At 42.7% G+C, this 22,372-nt stretch overlaps 1 protein-coding gene across 1 annotated transcript in view; it reads left to right on the top strand.

Annotated features, from left to right (window-relative positions):
* The first annotated feature begins 1,225 nt into the window (after positions 1–1,225).
* LOC306961803 (leucine-rich repeat-containing protein 4C-like) overlaps positions 1,226–22,372 on the top strand; it is a 102,616-nt gene continuing 81,469 nt past the window's right edge. The window contains exon 1 of the mRNA XM_079554711.1: positions 1,226–2,212. The gene's annotated coding sequence lies outside the window, so the exon portion shown is untranslated. The remainder of the gene's footprint in view (positions 2,213–22,372) is intronic.

The raw sequence follows: 22,372 nt of genomic DNA, 5'->3' as shown, positions 1-22,372 counted from the left end.
CTCTTACAGCCACTGGGTCAAATACGCACACATATCAACTCTTTTCCCCACATACTGTTAAAAGTTGCATAATGCACCTTTAAACAAAACAATTCAAACCTTTTACAGCAAAAGATTGAAAATACCTCGTTTTTTTATAATAACATTCACAAAGTATGCATACTAGAGCACACATAAGTACACCCATACACCTTTATGTTAGCGGTTAGAGGCTCCACTGTTGGTAGCCGACATTCACTGAAAGAGCCAACCCACCCAGACAACGGGAGCACATGCAAACTCCCGCCCCAGAGAGCAATGCACAGTCACGGTGTGCAAATGTGTGACCGAAGCACATTAGCTCGGCCACGTTTCAGACCGCTACAGCCGTGCACTGCTGCCGCTCTGAATGTTAAATGTTAAACGGCGCTCTTTATGCGCCCGCTGAGCCTGTATCTTTCACCCGGTCTCCAAAGCGCCATTATCAGCGAGATCAGGAAGAGAGAGGTGACTTTATTTTATTATCCTCCCACTCTCTTCTCCGAGTCTGAACTGCAATAGTTTCTGCCCGCCCCAAATGTCACTATTGTAAAAGTCCCGATAGTTTCATGGAGTCGGAAGTGTCTACAATTGTTATATATATTGAGGTTAATGTCTCTGTAATAACCGGGCACATCAACATGAAACATATATCACAGCATTCAGAGGCTTTTTCTGTCAGTGAGTGTGACTGTGTTGAGACAATCACGTTTATGTGTTTGAAGGTTTATTCTTATTCATTGGACTCGTCTCGTGTTCTAGGCACTTTGCTCTTTCCACGTTCTGATTTTCTGCGTACGGGGAAAGGTCAGCGCTGGTCCTTCCTCACATTAAACTGTATATTTTCTCAGACCCAAAGCCTAAACATTTCCTGTTCCTTACCCTAACCGTAATGTGCACCATCCGCCCCCGACCATCCTGTAAAAGGAAAATTGCCGCATAAAGGACTTTACAATAGTTATTAATGAGCTAAATTAGGTAATGATCATGAGCCAAACTCTGTAGCTATAGGAGCTTCATGGAAACTGTCCCATTACTGGACTCCCCTCTGGCCCGTATGATCTGATAATGGCCTACAATACTTGCTCTAAGTGCACAGTGCCCTCCGCTGCTCCACAGCGGCTGTTGGTGCTTGTTTGTGGTCTGCTGACTCTCTCGGATGACTGGAGAGAGACTAACGCCTGTAGGTGGCAACCATACCTCATCATGCACCCAGCGCGCGCACACGGCCGCGCAGACACGTGCACAGGGCAGCCAGTTTTAATGCTATTGATCCCGTATAATTAACGGGAATGGCTGATTGAACGGGCAGATGGACGCCGGGGAGAAGTGGGCAAAAGTGCTCCCCGGATGATACTACGCGCACGGGAGCACGCCTACATGCGCGCACACGCACGCACACACACACATAGGAGCACTCACGCGCAGGGCTGAGCGGAGAGACTTTGATTTGCTTGCTATTTAAGTCAGTCATGGACTGCGCAGCGCGGGGAAAGCATTAGGAGCCGGTGGCACAAGGACCGGGAAGAAAAGGAGCGTGAATGCAGCATTGGTGCCGCGTCTGCCGCCTCCGGACACCGCGCGGACACTCACAGCGCGGAATTATTCCTCAACAGCTTATGTAATCGATAGAGGACCGCTTTGGGGAACTAGCAGCGGAGGGTGAGTTGGACATGCACCGTGCGTTTGGAACAGCCCACGGCACCATCGCTTTAAAGTCCTGACGCGACGCGGCGGCTGTTGCGGCGTTGCCCAGCATTTGACGCCTCGTTCTCTCATTTGGACCCCGCTATCCATCGACACGCACGGATTCCTTGTTCCATTTTTTGGGGGGGTGGGTGGTTGTACGCCGTCTTGAGCGGGCCTGCGCTGACTTAATCTGCTTGAAGAAGAACTCCTTCCCTGTTCATTTGGATTTTGTGGGCACGTTCTGGCATCGTCAGTGCCTTTTTTTTTTCTTCCAAGACGGCTATTTGGGCTAATTGTGCTCGGAGCATCCCTGACTGGTTCTGCTCGTCACGGAGCGGAGAGACCAGAGAGAGGAGGAGGGGGGGTTGGGGAGCCTAACCGAGCACTGCAGCAGCCTCCGAGCCCCTCACATGGAGCTTTGGGCTTGGGTCTCACCGCAGAGCTAGCTTTCCCACAGGCTGTCCCCCTTTTCCATCTCACCAGCTGGACACATTCGACAAAATGCGTAAGTACCCCGCAGGATTTAGTCACGTTTTAACCCGTTGCGGAGCTGTGGGGTGCACTGTTCCATTTGAAACGCTGTGATTTTGGCTTCTTTTTTTTTTTTTTTTTTTTCTTTCTTTCCTTATTGCGCCCACTTCCTTTTTCGCACACTGAGCTCTGGCACGTTCGAGGTTTGGGCTTTTTTATACGCGCAGATGAGGACAAATATAGAAAGCGGAGGTAGAGTTTCGCGCTGTAACAAACTGTAGCCCTTTTTTTTTTTTTTTTTTTGGAGCCTGTTGCCAGTGAGCGCCACACGGAGATCGCCGACGTCATACGGTCATTCATATTCCGCTCAGGTGCCGCGCGGCGTTTGCAGCAGAGAGCGCGGCGGAGTGGAGGGCCAGGTGTGGGTATACGGGGGGGGGGGTTGTGTCTCGGTGTGCGTGGGTTTGTGGGTGTGTGTGTGTGTGTGTGTCTGTGTGTATGTGTGTGTACGTGTGTGTATATATATAGGCCACGGACGGAGCTCCAGGTCAGGTTCGTCTGACACGGTGCAGGTTGCATCCGTGTGCTCTGACCCGTATGTCTGCAACTGGTGCGCCTTGGAGGAGAGAGGGAAGGGGGTGGTGGTGGTGGTGGTGAGGGGGGTGGAGGGGTCTGGTATAAGCGACGTGTCAGTTACACCAAGGATGCCGCGCAAAAGCCACTTGATCGCTCGTTCTTTATTTGGAGAGCGTTCCAATCGGCAGCCTCATTCAGCAGGATTTTTCATTCATTTTCTTCATGGGTGATGTCCTCAACCAATTAGAAGTCTTCGAACAAAAATCAAGCAAGCAACTCTTTCATGGTTTCGAAAGGCTCCATTACATTTGAAAGTTTAAATGTAGTACTTTCTACTCCAGAACGGTAAAGGCTTCAATGTAAAAAGTCACTTGTGGTGTAATAGTGAACACTCCAGAGCAGTAGGTGGCGCTGTGCAGATGTACAGCCAAATGCCACTGATTTACAACAAGGAAGAATGTTTGTTCCCGCCGTGTCGCCGCACAGAGGGTGAATTTGGGCGCCGTTTTTACGTTTTTGAAGCGGCAAAGTTATTATTTCTTGCATTTATTTTAACAGACTTGGACCTTCTTCTTTGAAAACTCCTAAGTATTCCTTTAATACTTTAGTACATTGACTTGAGTAGCAATTTGACTGAGCCAATTGTACTTGTATTGGAGTAATAACTGACCACTATCCGAACTTCTAATCAAGTGATGGAATTAAGTGCAGGTATTTGAACAGGCTTTTTGGTTTTGACCTAGTGTCTTTCTAAAATGACCTTAGAAGAAGAAGAAGAAGAAGAAGAAGAAGAAGAAGAAGAAGAAGAAGAAGAAGAAGAAGAAGAAGAAGAAGAAGAAGAAAAAGAAGACATAATGAATGTAGTATAAGAAAATAATGCTTTGTCCACCACTGGAACAGACTCAAAAATGTTGATCCAATCCCGACAAGTTTCATCCAAACACACCTGTTTTTTCATCATCACTTTAACTTTCATCCAACATTTTTTTGTCGCTTCCATCCCTCAGAATTTGGCGCGTTTAGTCACGTTATAATGTTACTTCCTCGTCAAGAATCATACCCCAAGTGGCGTTTTGCTTTATGGCTCTTTCAAGATCTGTTCATAGAGAAAAAGCCGCTCAAAAGACTCATTCTTATATTTATATACTGTGAAGCCACCCAACAAAGCATTGTCTTTGAGCTGAATGGCTCAGATGCATTTTGATTGAAATGACTAATGTTTACAGCGGGATTCATTCTAACCTTTGAAAATCACATAAATACAACTTTGCCTTAACCAAGCACATTATCTCCAGTTCGGCATAACCAAGTCTAAAAAGAGTTCACAGCCTATTGGCCAGAGTAACGCCTCATTTGAAAGCAAAGATCTACAAAACTGAGGGGTCATTTATCAAGGCAGGTGCTAAATAGCGAGTGCAAGCTGAAATCAATCAATCAAAGTTTCAATCAAAGTTTATTTATATAGCACTTTACAGCAACACGAGGAGGACCAAAGTGCTTCACAGAAAGATACACAATATATATGAAATATACAATATTCTATGTTGTGGGCATGTTTTCACCAGTATCACAGTACTTGGGCTCCAAATTTGATATGTAAATGAGAGACTGCTTCGTATTTTGGAGGCTGTTCATCGCTTTTATGATACTTTTTCATCACTTTGTTGCAGTGTTAATTTTGACAACATATTTTAATTTAGTTTTAGTCTTTTCACTTTTTAAAAATGTAATTTAATTTTAATCGAGATTTAGTCAAAAAAATCTTTTCAATTTTAGTCTAGTTTTAGTCGACTAAAATTGCATTTCAATTTAGTCGACTAAATTTAAGACTAATTTTGTCAACTTTGCATTTATAATATTAATTATAATCATATTTAATCTTGTTCTTCTGCTTCATGGAGCTGCTCCACATGAACAAAGCTCAGAGCTGATCCTTTGGCAATTTACATGATCTGAGGCTCTTTCAGACGGTCAATAGAAGTTTGGCTGATTTTAGTCTCTCCTTTTCATTTTTATTTAGTCTTATTTTAGTCGACTAAAATATCTGGACATTTTAGTCATAGTTTTAGTCTCATGAGAAACTTTTAATTTAGTTTTAGTCCAATTTCAGTCGTCAAAAATATCACTTTGACTAAAATTAAGACTAAATATTTTAGTTGACAAAATTAACACTGCTTTGTTGAGATTTTGTTGCTTTCTCATGCTCGTTTACATCTCGTTTTTATCACTATTTTGACACTTTTTTGCAGAAGCCTCTAGATTTGTCAAACTGGAGGAAATGTGTTTGGTTATTGTGCGAGTTAAGAAGGTTAATGGAAAAGCGGTTACAACCTTTCACTTGTGGTTTCGGCTCTGCTCGGGTGCTGTTTCTTGTGTGTTTAGTGTAATATTTATCTCGCTCCCTCCCTGTCTCGCCAGACCTCACTCCGATATTCGCCACAGGGAGGTTTTCGGACCCAAACTTGTCCTGAGTCTTTGCCAAACTCCCTTCAAACATACTGACAGGCATGTTTGCCAGTACAAATCTTTTGATAAGTTTTGTTTTTTTCACGGCCGCCTCTTGAGTGGAGCACACAAGAGGATGTAGTGTAAAAGGACTTTACAGCATCTTATAACCTATGGGTATTTCCCAGAGGCATAATTTCAAACTGCAAAATGTGCCAGTGCTAAGGTGCCTAAAGGAGCATTAAAAGTGTGAATAAAGCGTAGGACCTTAAAGGCAACGTCTGGATATTTTCCCTGGGATTTTACCGTCCAGCAGTGTTGGGGAGAACACTTTAGGCCCTGTCCACACGAAGTCAAGCTGAGGACCAAAGATAATTCATCAATCCAGTGAATCGTCCATACGAGCCCAGCGTTTTGGGGGTTTGTAAACGAACATTTTCCAAACTAGCTCCCAGAGTGGAAAGATCTCAAAACGCTGTTTACGTGGCTCGATTGTAACTTTTACTAAAACGATGACATCACAGCTCCAGAGTGGAGTCTGTTATCCATAATCTACTGACCTTATAATGAGTTTCACTCATGGATCTATGATGGTTTTACTCCGCTCCTCTTTGCTCCACTGCAGTCCACAAGCCACAGGTGACAAGTAGAAAAACACGGCCGAGTCAGTCTGTGTTTTTGGACTGACAGTAAAAGTCATTGACAGGTTTTTCTGAGGAATAAACTCGCCTCCTCATCTCTTCTGTAGATCCTAAATCCTTGAATCAGTTTCATTTTCACTGTTTACATTCCACAAAACTGCTACATCTTGTCCTATTATCTGTGTTAGCGTCACAGCGCCTCACACAGGCCTGGAAGATGAATTGCTCCGTTTTCACAGACCTCAGTCGACCCATGTGGACGCTCACATTTACTAAGCCGGCTTCAGGCTTACAAAGAAAGTGTCTGAAAATATAAGCATTTTGTCTTCTTGTGGATATGGCCTGAGTTACAAAATACTGAACACTGTCCTTTAAATGTATTTCGCAACATATTCCATCACTTTGTCCAATCAGAGCTCTGTATTCTGAATACCAAGAACACTTTCACAATGATTTGCATCATAGTTAAGTTTAAATACGGCATATGAGTAAAAACATGGAGCTACGCCTGTTGTGAACGCCTGTTGTGAACTTATTTACCACTAATTAGGAACATAAAAAAAAAACACTTTGCAAATGCAGCGCAGCAGATCACAGCACATCGCTTAACACGGAGCATGTGCACTGTTGGATGAAACTGAGATCAAATGAGTGAGTTCTCCCATGCATTCCTTTGATTTAAGGAAAGTAACTGTATTAAAAACCCTCAAAGGAAAGAGTAAATAGGCTACCGGAATACAGTTTATTTATAGGTTGTGTTCATGTTCTAGAATTCTATTTCAGTAGGACGGCGGGTGCCAATACAACTCAATGGGAGAGAAACAGTTTTTGAAAGATGTGTTTCCCCCTGATCATTATCTGCTCGTGACTGGATTCACAAACCTGCCTTTCATTTCCACTGACCGACATCACGCACGTGTTTTTCAACATTCTCTCCACTTTTAGACGCCTTAATGAGGAAATAATTAGACCATCGTTCATATGTGCTGGAGGAGAAGACTTTGAACTTTGTGACAGTTTTTCTTTCGTGTCAATTACAGAGAAATTAGCAACACACTAAGACTAGAAATCTGCATTTTGACAGTTACCATAGTTACCGTCATGCAATTTTCAGCTCCTCAGGTTTACAGTGCTGTGATGTCACGGAGGTTATGTTGATTCTAAACCCATTAAAGGTGAGACACGGCTGGTGAAAGTATTGATTATCTTACGAAGTGGAGATTTTTAGCTTAACATCTACCCATAACATCTTAGTTTTCATGTATGACTAACCCTTAGGCTCATTCATACTTCACATGAATGCTCTTCTTGTTCTTGCACCCTGAGCTGCAGAACAGAATGAAGTCACTTCTGCCTTGTAGCCATGGAAACGTTTTGTAAGTGACGACAGTTCCATGGCGACATGGCAAAGGTGACATCATTCTGTTCTGCAGCTCAGGGTGCAAGAACAAGAAGTTTTTGCGTCTTGTGAAGTATGAATGAGCCTGTACTGAAACACCTGGGACGGAAAAGCAGGAGAAATGTGTCGTTCACACTTTAGGGCTGGTTTTCTCAAAATTAGGTTTTTGCTCCACTCATGGAACGAATATAAAAAATATATGATCAGTGTTTTTAGGTTTAGGTTCATTAAACATTGACATAGCAAGGAAGAATGACATTTTCAACCTGAAACGGATAAAAACAGCAAAAGAAGAAAAAAAAACCATCTAAAAAACAGATTTATAAAACAACGTTAAAGCTCGTGGGATAAAAGATACTTCATGTTTTTTTTTGTGTGGCTCTTCTTGGCTGCATATGGTCTTCAGCGCCTGAGCTGGGATCCAAAGGAGGGGTCAGAGTTATGAAGGTGAGCAGAGGAGAGGAACTGTCCTGGAGTGTCTGCAGTGTGGCCATATTGGATGTGTTTTTGCTTTCGAGCTGATGCTAAATTCTTGCAAGTAGAAGTATGTTGTGAATTAGTGACACACAGCGTTAAGGGGTTTGCAGCGCCTACGGACTCCAAACTTTCCAGTCTTGGGGTTAACAGGATTTTGGAGTTTTTTAATGTCTAATTCTCGGCCTGATTTATTCAGCTTTGATTTAGCTGATTAAGGCTCTTATCTGATCACAAAGAAATACTTTAACTTCAGATTTTCTTTAGTAACGCTTTTCTGACATTAATTATTAGATTATTTTCCACACACACAATGAAGGCTTATTTTAAATGTAAAAATATCTTCATGTTGCCTGGAGAACTGGTGAGATGTATTATTCAAATTAGGAGTAAAACAGTGTTTGGTTTTTTATCTGCTGTTATTATGCGGCTCTTCATGATGCAAGTAGAACGCTCTATTGACTTGAATGGGATTTTCCACCATTCTACCGGTCATTAGAGGACCTCTGAAAAAAATAATGACCGCTGCCAATGGCAACAGAGTTCGTGCTTGTAATACAGGTCTTTCATATCACTCCGCGTGTAGTAGCACTTTCTCTGCCCCCGTCCTGTGAAGTTAGCGGGAGTCTGACTTTCAACTTACCCCGAGATTCACCACCATTTCTCCAACTGCACCTTCAACTAAGTAGCTAGCAATAAGTAGCTAGCCTTGCTGCTACAAGCCCAGCCACACTGCCAAGCAACGCACAAACCTTTGGGAACTGTTTGCCACAGAAATCATTAAAGGTCCTATATCATGCAAAATCGACTTTTTAGAGCTTTTAGCCATGTTGTTTTGCTATTTCCTTATCAAAAACACCCCCAGAGTGGTTTGTGGCTTCATTAACGCAGCTCTCAGTAATCCTCCTGAATCCTGCTCTCTGAGCAGCTGCGCCTCCCTCTCCTGGTGAACGACTGAGTGTTCAGTTGTGTCGACACAGCGGAACGGAAGTGCTCGACGTCTGTAATGTAATGTCTTAATTCTATGCTTACGGACGGATTTTAATTTGTAAAACAGCTTTTTCATTATTTCTGTCGTAAGAGAGAAACAAAGAGAAAAAAAAAAGAAAAAAGAAAAAAAGAAAAAAGGATGTGCCCGAGGTGCTTCCAGGTCAGCTGAGGCCAAAACAAACACATCCCTGAGCGTCTGAACAGATCAGTCATGTCTGCGCTGCAGCTGTGAAAATGGAGCTCGTTATAACCTATTCTGGACACACCTGTTCTTTATTCTTACCTAACGATAATGTCACGGACGGAGAAAAAGAAGCGCGTTTGGCTACGAGGACGGGAGTTTGTTCAACCTTTTTCAAGAAGAGGCCACTCGAAGTTGTTTTTTTCTCCGGGATTCGGCGACTATCACCAAAATATTGTTTTTCTGTGACTGTCACTGATGGATGTTTGGTGAACCTTCGCCTGAATCAAAGTGGATTAACTTTTATAACCAACGCAAGTCCCATAATGTAAACAGCGATGGACCAGAGCGGTGAGTCAGTCCAAACGCGGGTTAGCATATTAGCATGTGTGTTAGCATATTAGCATGTGTGTTAGCCATTTATGAAGCTGTGTTGCAGATGTCAACTCTGTATAACTGCATTGTGAAGTATCTTCACTTATTGCTGTTTATTTATATTACGGTAAAGTATGTCCGGAGAGAGGGGGCGGAGTTAACTGAATCGAAGCGTTTGAAAAATACTCCCAGAAAACACTTATATTTATCACAAAAATGAGTGCTCAATAGCGGTAGAGGTACAATCATTCATATAAATGCCTATACTTAACTTTGGAATGGCTTTAATAGCATGATATAGATCCTTTAAATAAACCTTTCGGCCTTCATAAAAGTGTATGAAGTTTATGTTGTGTGTGTTCAGTTGGCAAATAGACTTATAATAAGCGGGATAATGTATAGAACGCTGGTCATTATCAGGAGTATAAATACCTTCAGGGCGAAACAAGACCGCTTCACGTCGGGGTCTAGTTTGCCCTGTTGGTACTTATATTCCTGATAATGACCAGCGTTCACATTATCCCTTACTTATTTCAGCAGGAGATTCAGATAAAGTTCTTTGTTGTGTTTGTCAATGGAGCTCTCAACAGTATAGACCCGGACGTAGCTTAAACGTATTGTAGAAATAGCCACTCAGTTTTCCTTTGCTGTGCTGTGACATCACACACATAAATGTATCCCATTACTTCCAACACTGCCCTCCAGCATGTGACGGCAAATGACTTTTAGATCACATACAAATGTCTAGCTACCTGTTTATGGCCAAAAAATGTACCTGAAAATGTATTTGTGAACGCAGTCGGCAAAAACGCTGTATTTAGATCAGCTATCGTTGTGTCCTCAGGCAAGACACCTCACCCACACAGCTCTGACGACAGTATATCTTCAGAGACATTAACCAAATCAGTCACCAAGGCACGGGCCCGCAGCGCCGACCTGCGATTGGAGATATTTAATTACAAAGTTCCAGTGGAAATTAATGAAAAGACTGGTTCCAGGCGAGACGTCACACTTGTTCTTTTCGCTGCTGTTACACACGGAGTCTAGAATGAGCTTTGCACAGTTAAGGCACTGCAGGTGAATAGGGGACATTTTTAAATTCAGAGATATCAATATGAAACTTTTGTTGTAGATAACTGGTATAAATATGAGGAATAAATGTATTGCAAGTTTTCTATCGTTTTATATTTTCTGTGACTAAATCTGAATAATGGATCAAGGCCAGGTTTAAATGTATTGATTTAAACCTTTGATTTTGTTAATATAATAGTTACAAAGACTTTTTCAGAGGGGATTTTAGGTATCTTTCATGAGCTGTTTTTTGTGTGGAAAATCTTTAAATTTCACCTTTGTTTTTTGTTTTTTAATTCAGGAATTAGATATAAAAAAATCCGGGGGAAAAAACCTAGATACTGTCACACCAATGTAATGACAATTTCCCGAAAAAAAAAAAAAAAAAATCTATGGAGAAACATTTAATCAGGATTATAATTTAACATGCTATTGTAAAGATGCGTTATTTTAAATAAATATCTTCTTCTTCTTCTTCTTCTTCTTCTTCTTCTTCTTCTTTTCTTCTTCTTCTTCTTCTTCTTCTTCTTCTTCTTCTTCTTCTTCTTCGTTCCCAGGTGAAAGTTTATTATATTTTAACATTTGTTTTACCTCCCCGTATTTTCAAGTACTCTCTCTCTCCTTTCATTCAGAAAATCCGCGCTAGCCTCCGTTGCGCCTTTATACTCGCAATATTTGAGCATCTTATAAAAAGTCAGTGGTAAACTCTTCTTGACCCTGAAATCTGAATAGGTTTCTGAGAGAGGGTCGTCCGTGGGAGCTGTCCGCCAGACTGTGGTGCTGAACCTGTCCCGCTGTGGTCAGCACTGGACAGTTCCACCCCACTCTTTCCGGTGGAGTCCTCAGGCAAACTCATGCATATTCACCGCTAACCTCGCCGTTCAACAAATTGACTTATTAGATGTTGATCGATTGGGTTAGTCTCTAATCCCTTTGGACTGGATGACAGGTTCTCTCTCAATTTCAGGGGATGAAAAATCAGAGATATTTTGTGAGAAAAGTGTTGGAATGCCCCTCAATCCAGGCATGTGTGACCTGTGTTTGTGGCTCTCTCTGGACCCCATTTTCCAAGAGAATCTGCCCTTTGGATCCGAAACGTTGCTCCTGATCCACCACACCGATCCAAATGTGCTTTAGTAACATTTAAGGCGAGACACTGCAGGTGAAGAGGGAAAACATTTAAATGTACAGATATCAATTTGAAACTGTTGCTGTAGATCACTGGCATGAATGTGAGAATAAAATACATTGCAAGTTTTCCGTCATTTTATCTTTTCATATAAGAACAAGGTGTTTTATGCATAAAAATGCCCCAAATTTCCCATCATTTCGGCGACGAAATCTGAATAATGGATAGAGCTACATTCAAATTTATGGTTTCATTTTATTGATGAATGAGTTACCAAGACTTTTTCAAAGGGGATTTTGGATTTCTTGTTTAGTTTTAAAATAAGCTGTTTTTTAGTGTAAAAATGTGTAAAAAATTAATTTTCGCCTTATTTTTTGACATTCAAAACTCAATAAATGGGGCTAGGGATTAAATAATAAAAAATCCCTTCGAAAAAATCTTCCAAATATTGTTCAGTCCAAGGCTGGAAATTTGAAGTCTTTAGGTCCGACTGACGTGGACATAGTGTCGCCACAATGTCAGAAAAATGTGTTTTGAGAAAAAAGCCCTTGAAATTGTGTTCTCCCATATAAGTCTATGGGGGAACATTGAATCAGCGCAATATTTAAACATGTTTTTGTGAAGATTAGGCATATTTTTGGTTTCCGGGTGAAAGCTTATATGTTCAGAGACCAATTTGGCCCAAAATCTGAAAACTGAAAACATTTAGTTTTGCCTATAGTGTCTCCCCTTAAGTTTAATGTATTTATTGTCATTATAAAAAACAACCAGATTTAAGGGCACAGGTAAGAAGTCAATAAAAACACAACTAAACACATTACAAATACTGCATAAAAAGCTAGAAAAAAACATAGCGAAAAAAATAAAAAACGTGTATGCTGCTGCACGAAAATACAAATACAAAGTAATCATGCATATAGTTAGTCAGAGGAAGGTCTTAGACTTGCATTCAGTTGCTGGATGGCTTGAGAATAAAAAGTGTTTGCTAGTCTTGCAGTATCTTGTGTATTTGATGCTTTTTAGATTCTCTTTTGCTGGGTTTTCATCCTCACTTGTGTCTCGTTTTTGTTGCTTTTTTGTCACCTGTTTTGCTGGAAAGGAGTCATAAAGTTTGCGATGATAGCGAAGCATGAGCTGTAACTTAACCTCTGAACCCCCACCTTAACCGAGCACATTTTCTCCAGTTTTTCTCCAGGTATCCAGAGCATCAAAAAGAGATAATGTTTATAGATCTTATAGGTCTTAGCTTAGCCTTACACTGGCCTATAGGCTGTATAAGATCATAGCACAGGTAAAGACAGTACCTTCTGCACAGACTTTATTTTAACATAAATTTCATCAAACTCACTCATATTATCTTTGAGGCCACCAAAACAGCCACATGTTCCGGTAAAGCAACATTCACCTAACTGTATCCCTCCTGCTCAGGGAAAACCAAACCAAACATAAACATGTGGCTTCAAAGCAATCTCCTCTGTGACAAATGTTTACAGCTCGTCGGCTCCTAGACAGTTGTTTATTCATTTTCCAGTCCCTCCAGGATTTCACGGGCATTGTTTGCGAGGAAAAGTTGTGATTGTTTTTTTTCTTTGCCTTTTACATCAGTTTTAACCAAAGAGAGTCTGGGGAATAATAAAGTAGCCATTAATTAATAACCGCTTTAAATAGCCGAACCATGTGGGTCCCCGCTCCCCCCCCATCCACTGCTCAGCTGCACAGTGGGCGGGGCAAACGGGCACCTGCCTGTTGCTGTGAGCGCCAGGGTCTGACTCCACACAAATCTGATGAAATAGAGCCCTGAATGAGACTCAGAGGAGAACACACGAAAGGACGAATGTCTGTTTATTTCACACACTGACATGAGCTTCAGCTCCCATTCAAAAGAACTGTGACTCCTAAAGTTCGTGCAGTGAAAGCACCAGCCCCTCACACAAACGCCACCGCTTCATCGCCTATACCGCCAAATAAAGATCCAGGAGGAGAAACGAAACTCGGACAGAGCGCGGTAGGATCACACAGCGGCTGTGAGAGCAGAAACTTCAATCAGAATGAGTTAAAGAAGAACGAAGTGACTTAATAAATACTTTCCTTAGTCCCTGTGGGGGTAATACAAGTGTTAATGGAATGATTGGAGGGTCTTTCATCTCCCCCGGTGTCTCTGGCCAGAAAACCATAATTGCAACTTTCTTGCCTACGGGTCGGAGGTCCCAATACACACTAATGGAATCACAACAAGAAGCTAACAGGCTAACGGGCAAAGCTAACTTTGGGCTAGTACCCCTTAAAGAGTGTTTACAGCCAAGTTTGAGTGAAAAAAAAATATCTCTATTGTGTAATTGGATGTACAATATCCCTCTCACCTGTACCGTAACATGCTACGACACCTGCAGTGGCGCTTAGGGCCTCTAGGGGCATGAGTTACTTAGTTCTGCTTTAAAGGACTTCCTACATGCAAATACAGCTATAGCAAGTCAAATTGATATAATTGATCAGAAACTCACTTTTAGTTGTGCATAGGTTGTGGAGTTAAAGGGACTATACCGAGTTTAAAAATGTTACAACTAAGTATTTTCTAGGGCTGCAACTAACGATTATTTTTTCATCGATTAATCTATTGAATATTTTTACGATTAATCGATTAATCGCTTGGCTGTGAATGGTGAAGGAAAATTGGATTTAAAAAAAAAAAAAAATCACAAAGCTAAAGTGGTTGATGGAGGAAACTTAAAGTAAATGTTTTTTGGAGGCTCTTGGCCCTAATTCTGATTCTGATTGGATGAGACACAGACGGATATTTATGAAATTTACAGTACAAAACACTACAGACCGTTAGTATGAAAAACAAAGTAGGTTTTCATCAAAAATACTACATTTTCATGTCATTTTTGCTCTATTTGAGTCTGTGTGAATCAGAAAACGATTAATCGATTACTAAAATAGTTGTCGACTATTTCAATAATCGATTAGTCATTGATTAATCGATTAGTAATTTCAGCTCTAGTATTTTCCTCCCCCTACATGTTCCATCCATGTCCAAATGTGTAGAATGAGCCCAGACCTGTTCACCACAACTGCCTCTAAAATCCTGCGCATTCACTCAAAAAGTTGTTACTTCGGGTCCAAAGTGCCGTCATGAATGAGCTTAATATAGAGACTGCAGTTACGTGTAAGACCTGAGGTGGCAGTAGTGAGTATAAAATGACCAGCTTGCATCTAGTCTCTTTAAGGAATAAACTCGTTGCAAAGTAAATCATGGATGTTTGAAATAGTTGCGGGCTTATGTACAAGTTGCAATGTCGCACTGATTTTCTGCAGTTTGCTTGATTTTGCATCAATAGTTGCGATCGCAACATCGTGAAATCCTGGAGGGACGGATTTATTAGGAGTTTTATTTCACAAACCTGTTGGTCGGGGACCTGCTGCCCGGTGGAGATGACCGAGGCCGACTGAAGCGGAGGTAGTAGGCGGTGATTTTGCTGGCCGCGCGTGTAGAACATGTGGAATCTGGGGGTTAGTCAATAGTTTAGCGGTAAGAGCTCTTGACTCACCGTAAGAAGGTGTACATGAAGCCTTTGGTGTCTGCATGTTCTCCCTCGCCTCTGTAGGTTTCCTGTTTCCTTCTGTAAGAGTTTCGGTGCTTGTATCACAAAGACAACTCTACTATCTCACTGCTCAGACACAGAACGCTCAGCTACATCCTCGACTCGCACAACCTCACACACTCACACTCAGACCTAGCCCTGTCTGGCACATGCTGGGCTGACTCACGCCACACACCGGTGCCTCCTGTACCTCCGCACTGAAGCCCACAGCTGGCCTCTCCAGGGCACCGTCACACCAAGCAGCACTGGCAAGCTTTCAATACCTTCAAGGATTTATTATTACAATGAGTTTGTGGTGTAAAACAAAAGCATGCTTCATTCATTGATCATCTATTCCCCACCGTCTCATCTCACATGACAGTGCACATGTGTAATCTCTGGGTGCTACAGATGGATATTCTTCTACTTTGTGTAGAACAGGAGTGGGGAATTCATTTTCACAAGGAAACCTGAGTTGAGTCAGGGGGGCCGCACCTACAATAACTCAAATAGTATTTCTCCGATTGTACATAGCACTAAATTGTGTATTATGAATAGCTGATGCTGGTGTTTGGGAGAACTGTTAATCTGTAAATATTTAGGCCTAAACCATGGATAAACCAGGCCAAAAACAGGTCTACTGCAGAACTAAACAAGACCAAGGCTGCAGAGGAGGATTAAAGGAACAGGCCACCGTTTTTCCATACTGAGATATGTTCTTACCTGAGCTTAGACAAGTTGATGCGCACCTGTCAAAGAGGTTGCATTTGGCCTCTCACAGTTTTTTCCCATAGCTTCAAACGGGGTGAAGTTAGAAGCGACCAAGATCTTCCACGGGCACAAAGACTAGACAGGTACTAATCAACTCTAAGCTCAGGCAAGAACATATCTCAGTATGGAAAAACAGTGGCCTGTTCCTTGAAGGTCCTCAATCAACACCTCTCGCTCCTACAGCCGTGCGGACAGAGGATGAGCAGCACCAGTCTGTGGAGCTGCTGTTTTCCAAGTCCAGACTTTATGTTCATGACACTGTGGGCCAGCTGTTGAGCGATGTGCGTCAGCCACTTGTGAGAGGGTGTGGCTCATAAAAAAAGTGGTTGACTGAGCGGCACTGAGAACGTTGCTCTGATGGCAGCCTCACATTCATTTCCTCGTTTACATCACGCCGCCTTGTATTCTTTCTTAAGCATTAAAGATTCTCACAGGTCAAACTAAAAACTTTATTAACCCCATCGTGAGCTACACAGAGTCTGTGTCCCGAGAAAGAGCTGTAGCTACAGCCGCTCCCACTGTGGCGCGGGTCGGCACTCGCTCGGCCGTAATTGCGTTAACGCGACCATAACAAAAGCAAATGTTCACTCCCCACTCTTCCACAACCCCACAACCCCTCTCCCTCGTCCGGTTGGAGGAAAAAGGCTGTTGTACGTGACACCGCCATTGGTCAGGTGTGTTTCTCTACTCCACGTACTTAAATGTGCCAATTCTGGAGTGGCAAGATCTCAAAGTGCGCTCCTGCTAAGTGTAAAATGCTACGCTGTACTCTGCGTTTAGAAGCACAAGATCAGGCCCATTCTGTTGTCACACGGGCCGCTGCACCCGATACATCTCCACAGTCTGGACCAAGTTATATAGACAAAACATATATTATTTATCTACTCTACATATAAACGCTAATGCCTTTCTAACTCTTTCTCTTCCCTTCTTTACTCACGTGGACACGTCTCTGTCTCCGTTGGATTGGACTGCACCAACTTGAACTAACACAAAGGGGTGTTCAACTTAAACGCCTTATCCCCCAACTGAACCGAGCACAAAAACGAGGATGAAAACGCAACAAAAGGGAGACAAAGACCCAATGAAAAAGGGACAAAAAAATGAGACAAAGAGGCAACAAAAGAGAAACACTTAATTGCACTTAATTTACATTTCAAACAGCAGCCCAATTCATTGTTTCATTCTGACGACCCAAAAGTGGAAACGTCCGGTCTCTCCCGGTTACTCACCACGCCGCTGGTTGAGGTTCTTTTGTTGTGTGTTTTTTTTAAAGGTTTACACATTTGTTTCCCCCAGATTTCGCACAGTAGTGAGATCTATTAGCGGGAGCGCCGTGTGCCGGCTTTAGCGAAACGGCACTTAGCGCGGCGCGGCAGTGCTAATGGCCCGGTGCTGGGGAGAAGGAGGAGCACACCTGTTTGAGATTAACAAACCGCCCTCCAACCCCCCCCCTCGCTCCACATGTCCAACCGAGTTCTGGAGCGGCGGAAAGTCCAAGGAGCAGATAGTTTGTGAAAGGGACAGAATAGATGAAAAGAAAGAGAGAAATCTTGAAAACATTACAGATGAAAGTTAGTGTGTTAGCGTGTGTGCCTTTATGTCGGATCAGAGGAAACACTTCTGAAAGGTACCCTATTTTCATCGGCATTTTGAAGGTTGAGCTGAATCCGAAAGATTTTTATATTTTCTACCAACTGCATTGTTGTAGAAAAGAGCAAGTTATTGTGCGCACAGAGGCTGCAAACTGGATTGCTCTGTCATTTTGCTCTGCAACCTTCAGCATCAAACGCCATGAGGGACATCTTTTTCCTTCCTTTAGTTCTGTTAACCTCCATTTCCTCGAGTTCAGCTTTACCCAAATAAATCTCCTAAACATCAGATTTGAGCGGAGAATATTTTCCCTCTGTACAACGGAAGTGCCGAGACAAAGCAAAAACTGGCAAAAGTGGGCGGAATAAGGTGAAAAGGCGAGTGTAGCTCCTCATTTGAAAGCTACGACCTAGAAAAAATGATGTAGATGGATTTTTTTCCTCGTGCTGTTGCCGTGTTCACGTTCATTTTCGTCACATTTTTGCCACTTTCTTGTTGAGTTTTTGTCACCTTTTTGCTGCACTCTCATCGCTGTTTTGTCACTCTTTTGTCAATTTTTTGTGGCGAAATAGTGCTCAAGACAGAGTGAGTCAAAACAAGACTTAAAATACTGTAATTGATTAATTTTATGTTGATGTTTTATTTTATTTTTCTTATATTTTATGCTGCTCTAACTGTGAAGCACTTTGAATTGCCTTGTGTATGAGTTGTGCTCTACAAATAAACTTGCCTTGCCTTGCCTAGTAGTGGGAGTTAATTACAGGTCTGTAATTAATTAATCGCAATTAATCGCATTTTAATTGAAAACCAAAACCAAACATTTTTTTGCACCTAAATTATTCAGTAATTCGATTTACAAATGAGTGCATTTAGTTATTTAGCTTTCAAGTAAGTTTGCCATAAAACAGCCCCTTTAAGTGTTTAACAATTGCTGTAAACAGAAATCAAAATGTCATGTCTTACACTGACAAGGGCTAGGGTTATTGTGGCTGAGAGTGGGCGTGGCTGGAGCGTTTGTTTGAGACTAGCGCTAACATTAGCATCGAGGACGTCTCTGTGTTTGTCCAACATGTTTTGCATTGAGATGGTATTTTAGACTTGAGTAACTACAGTGGAAGGAGAACTCTTTTTAACACAACCTGCACACAGCAGTACAGCTGTCTGTCGTCCCATTAGGACGTTTTTAAAACTAAACTGAGTCCCCAACGGGCCGAGTGAAGCGTCTCCGCCCATTGCTGCTGTGGGCGGATGTGCGTCAGATATACGGGCGTACCAGAAACACACAAATAAAAAGGTTCCGGCTTGGAGGGAAATCAGGGGAAATACGATTAATGTAAAATGTCCCACCTCTGATTTTGTTGTTCATTTGTGGCTCTTTTTGTCAGTTTTTTGTTGCTCTTATGAGGCTTTTTTGTTGAGTTTTCATCCTTGTTTTCTTCTAGTTTTCGTTGAAGAAGCTTTTAGATTTGGGTAAAGCCAAACTGCAGAAAAGGCGCTCAGCACCGGTGGGGATTGAGAAGTTTAAACCAATCAAAGGATGTTATAACCAGCCCCAGCCAAGGGACGGTTTCAACAACATTTCTGTCATATTTTTTTCTAAAAAGTGAACTTGCATATCAAATAATAAAAGAACCTGTATGTAGCATTTTATAAAATGTCACCAACGCACACTGTAGCTTTGTGGACCAAAATACATTCACAAACTAACCCCAGTTTCCCCCTAATTGTTGACGGAAGACATTCTAAAGACGATATCCTTCGGCAAAACCATGGCCGAGGAATAAAAACTGACCCGATTGAGCAAAACCAATGTGATTTTTTTAGCAAAACAAAATATTCAGTCTAATCCCTAAATAAAACGCATGGGGTGATAATATGCAGAGAGTGATAACGTGTCACCACATATAACCTGGAAAGTGCAGTAAGTGTGGCTTTAGGTTGAAAAGAAAATCCGCCGTACAAGTTTACTGAAGCATGTAAGTAAAAGTCTCATTGGAAGACGCTGCAGTTTTCCACGGTTGTCTCCGGTCCCTGGAGCAGGTGTTAAAAATAGCGTTGTGTGGGAAGGATCCCGGTGCACATGAAGTAGCTCTGTCCTGGTTTTCCTCCTCGCTCTGACTGTGGACTGAGTCTGTGGTTCAGTTCCTCAGAGAGAGAGAGAGAGAGAGAGAGAGAAACAATCTGTCCGCTCAGCAACTTTCTGCAAAGGCCACCATTCACAGTCCAGGGACATATCTGCGCGCTGTTTCCAGGTGTCTTCTCTCTCTCTGCGAAATTCTACATCTGCTCGAGCTTGATGTGACGATAGCTCGGGCCGTTCTGATCCCATTTATACTGATCGACACACCAGCCACCAGGCCCATATACACGGCTCATTATGCATATAAACAAAGGGCTTGATTCTTTCAAAGTTCTCATGTTGGGGAGTTTATAAAAATCATACTGGATCAATAAATGGATTACATTTTGCACCCTCTCAGACCGTTTCGTCGACAAAATACAGTCTGAGCCTATAGCTCCACCGTCTGGGCCTATAGCTCCACCGTCTGGGCCTATAGCTCCACCGTCTGGGCCTATAGCTCCACCGTCTGGGCCTATAGCTCCACCGTCTGGGCCTATAGCTCTACGGTCTGGGCCTATAGCTCCACGGTCTGGGCCTATAGCTCCACCGTCTGGGCCTATAGCTCCACCGTCTGGGCCTATAGCTCCACCGTCTGAGCCTATAGCTTCACAGTCTGAGCCTGTAGTTCCATCCAGTCTGAGCCTATAGCTCCACAGTCTGAGCCTATAGCTTCACAGTCTGAGCCTATAGCTCCACAGTCTGAGCCTATAGCTCCACTTTCTGTGCCTAAAAACGCCACGGTCTGAGTGTATAGCTCCAGTCTGAACCTATAACTCCATGGTTTGAGCCTATAGCTCCAGTCTGAACCTATAACTCCATGGTTTGAGCCTATAGCTCCACTTTCTGTGCCTAAAGCGCCACGGTCTGAGCCTATAGCTCCAGTCTGAACCTATAACTCCATGGTTTGAGCCTATAGCTCCACGGTCGCTCCAGTCTGAGCCTATAACTCCATGGTTTGAGCCTATAGCTCCACGGTCGCTCCAGTCTGAGCCTATAACTCCATGGTTTGAGCCTATAGCTCCACGGTCGCTCCAGTCTGAGCCTATAACTCCACAGTTTGAGCCTAAAGCGCCACATTCTATACTGCCTATACTGGTCTGATGGGAGCACCGCTGACTTTCATTTCCTCATTTACATCGCGCTGTCTTGTGTTCTTCCTTAAAGGGGCTAGATGCAAGTTGGTTGTTTTTATACTCCCTACTGCCACCTCAGGTCTTACGCATAACTGCAGGTTCTATATTAAGCTCATGCATGATGGCACTTCGGACCGAATTAACAACTTTTTGAATGACAGTGCAGGATTTTAGAGGCAGCTGTGGTGAATAGGTCTGAGGTTATTCTACACATTTGGACATTGCTGGAACATGTACGGGGATTAAAATACATAATTTTAACATGTTTGAACTCCGTATAGTCCCTTTACGTTTTTGTTACGCTAGTCTGCGTTTTAAAACACAAGATCAGGCCCTTAGAGTTTTCATCGACTAAAACAATCCCATTTAGAAATGACTAAAACTAAGAGGGCTGCCAAAAACAACTCTGGAGGATATGTCTGCTGAGCCTCCACAGTCTTTATCAATATGTTGGTTTGGTCTAAAGATTGTATGGCATTCTATATGTTCACCAGTGCCAATGTTCCCAATGGACGGAACACATTGGCGGCTTCACATTCAAACAGCAGTGTCTCGTGTTGCCAGTACATTTTAATCACAAACACGGCAATTCTACTTTACTACTTGACACTAAAATGCAAAGTAGTCGAGCAAAATGACCGCTTTCGTGATTGAAAACCATATGTGTGCTGCTGTTCATAGTTAAACTGCAATTTCCACCGACTACTGGAAGGTTAGCGCCGCGATGAAAACTAAACTGTGCTTATCTGCCGGGCTTTCATTCCTGCTGCTCCCCGTGGACCCAGACCTCGCTCTCAGGTTTCCTCCAGGTGCTGCCCACTTTACTGGCTTTTTTTGGACATGTTGAAGCAGGGGTCTGACCTTTTTTTTTACTCTGTGGGCTATTCTTGTGTAAAACTGAGAGAGGGCTTTCGCTTTGATGTGACCGTTGTGTAACTGTCCGACTTTGGGTGGTTGTTTTGACTGTATTCACCGAAAAGTCTGGAGATTTACAACAAAAAGAAAGCAATACATAGTGTTTCGGATCGTTATGTATATACAGACCCTTTCCAAAAGATTAGAATAACATGGAAAAGTGTATTTATTTCCATAATCCTACTAAAAACGTTAAACCTCCATAGATTATAGATTCAGGGCTGTGATTGCAGGAGCATCAAACCAGGTTTTGGTGCTCCTGTCGGTATGAGCAGGGGCCAGGTCGTGCTGGAAGATGAAATCTGCATCTCCATACAGATCCTCAGCAGAAGGAATCATGAAGTCCTCCATAACACTCTGGTAGACTGATGCGGTGACCTTGGATTTAAGAAAGCAGAGTTTACCAACACCTGCACGGGACTCAAGCAGCTTGGGTTCTGTTCCTCACACAACTTCTTCTAAATCCTTGGACCTTGATTCCCGAATGAAAGGCACACTTTACTGTCATCAGAAAAGAGGACCTCCAACAGTCCAGTCCTTCTTCTCCTTCGCCCAGTTGAGATGCTTCCAACGTTGGCTCAGGCTCAGAAGCAATTTGACCCAAGCCAGTCTGAATGTGGTGGTTTTTGAAGCTGTGACTCCTGCCTCATTCCACTCTTTCTGGATCTTGGCCAGATTCCTGAATCTTCTCTGTTTGATAATCCGCTGAAGCCCACGGTCAGCTCTTCTTGCTGGTGCATCTTCTCCTGCCACATTTTGCCCTTCCACTAGACTTTCCATTGATCTGCTTGGACACAG

Source organism: Gobius niger (genome assembly GCF_951799975.1).
Source record: "Gobius niger genome assembly, chromosome: 4".
In the NCBI taxonomy this organism is placed as follows: domain Eukaryota; kingdom Metazoa; phylum Chordata; class Actinopteri; order Gobiiformes; family Gobiidae; genus Gobius; species Gobius niger.
Note: the sequence above shows the minus strand (reverse complement) of the source record. Positions and strands in the feature narration are given on the sequence as shown.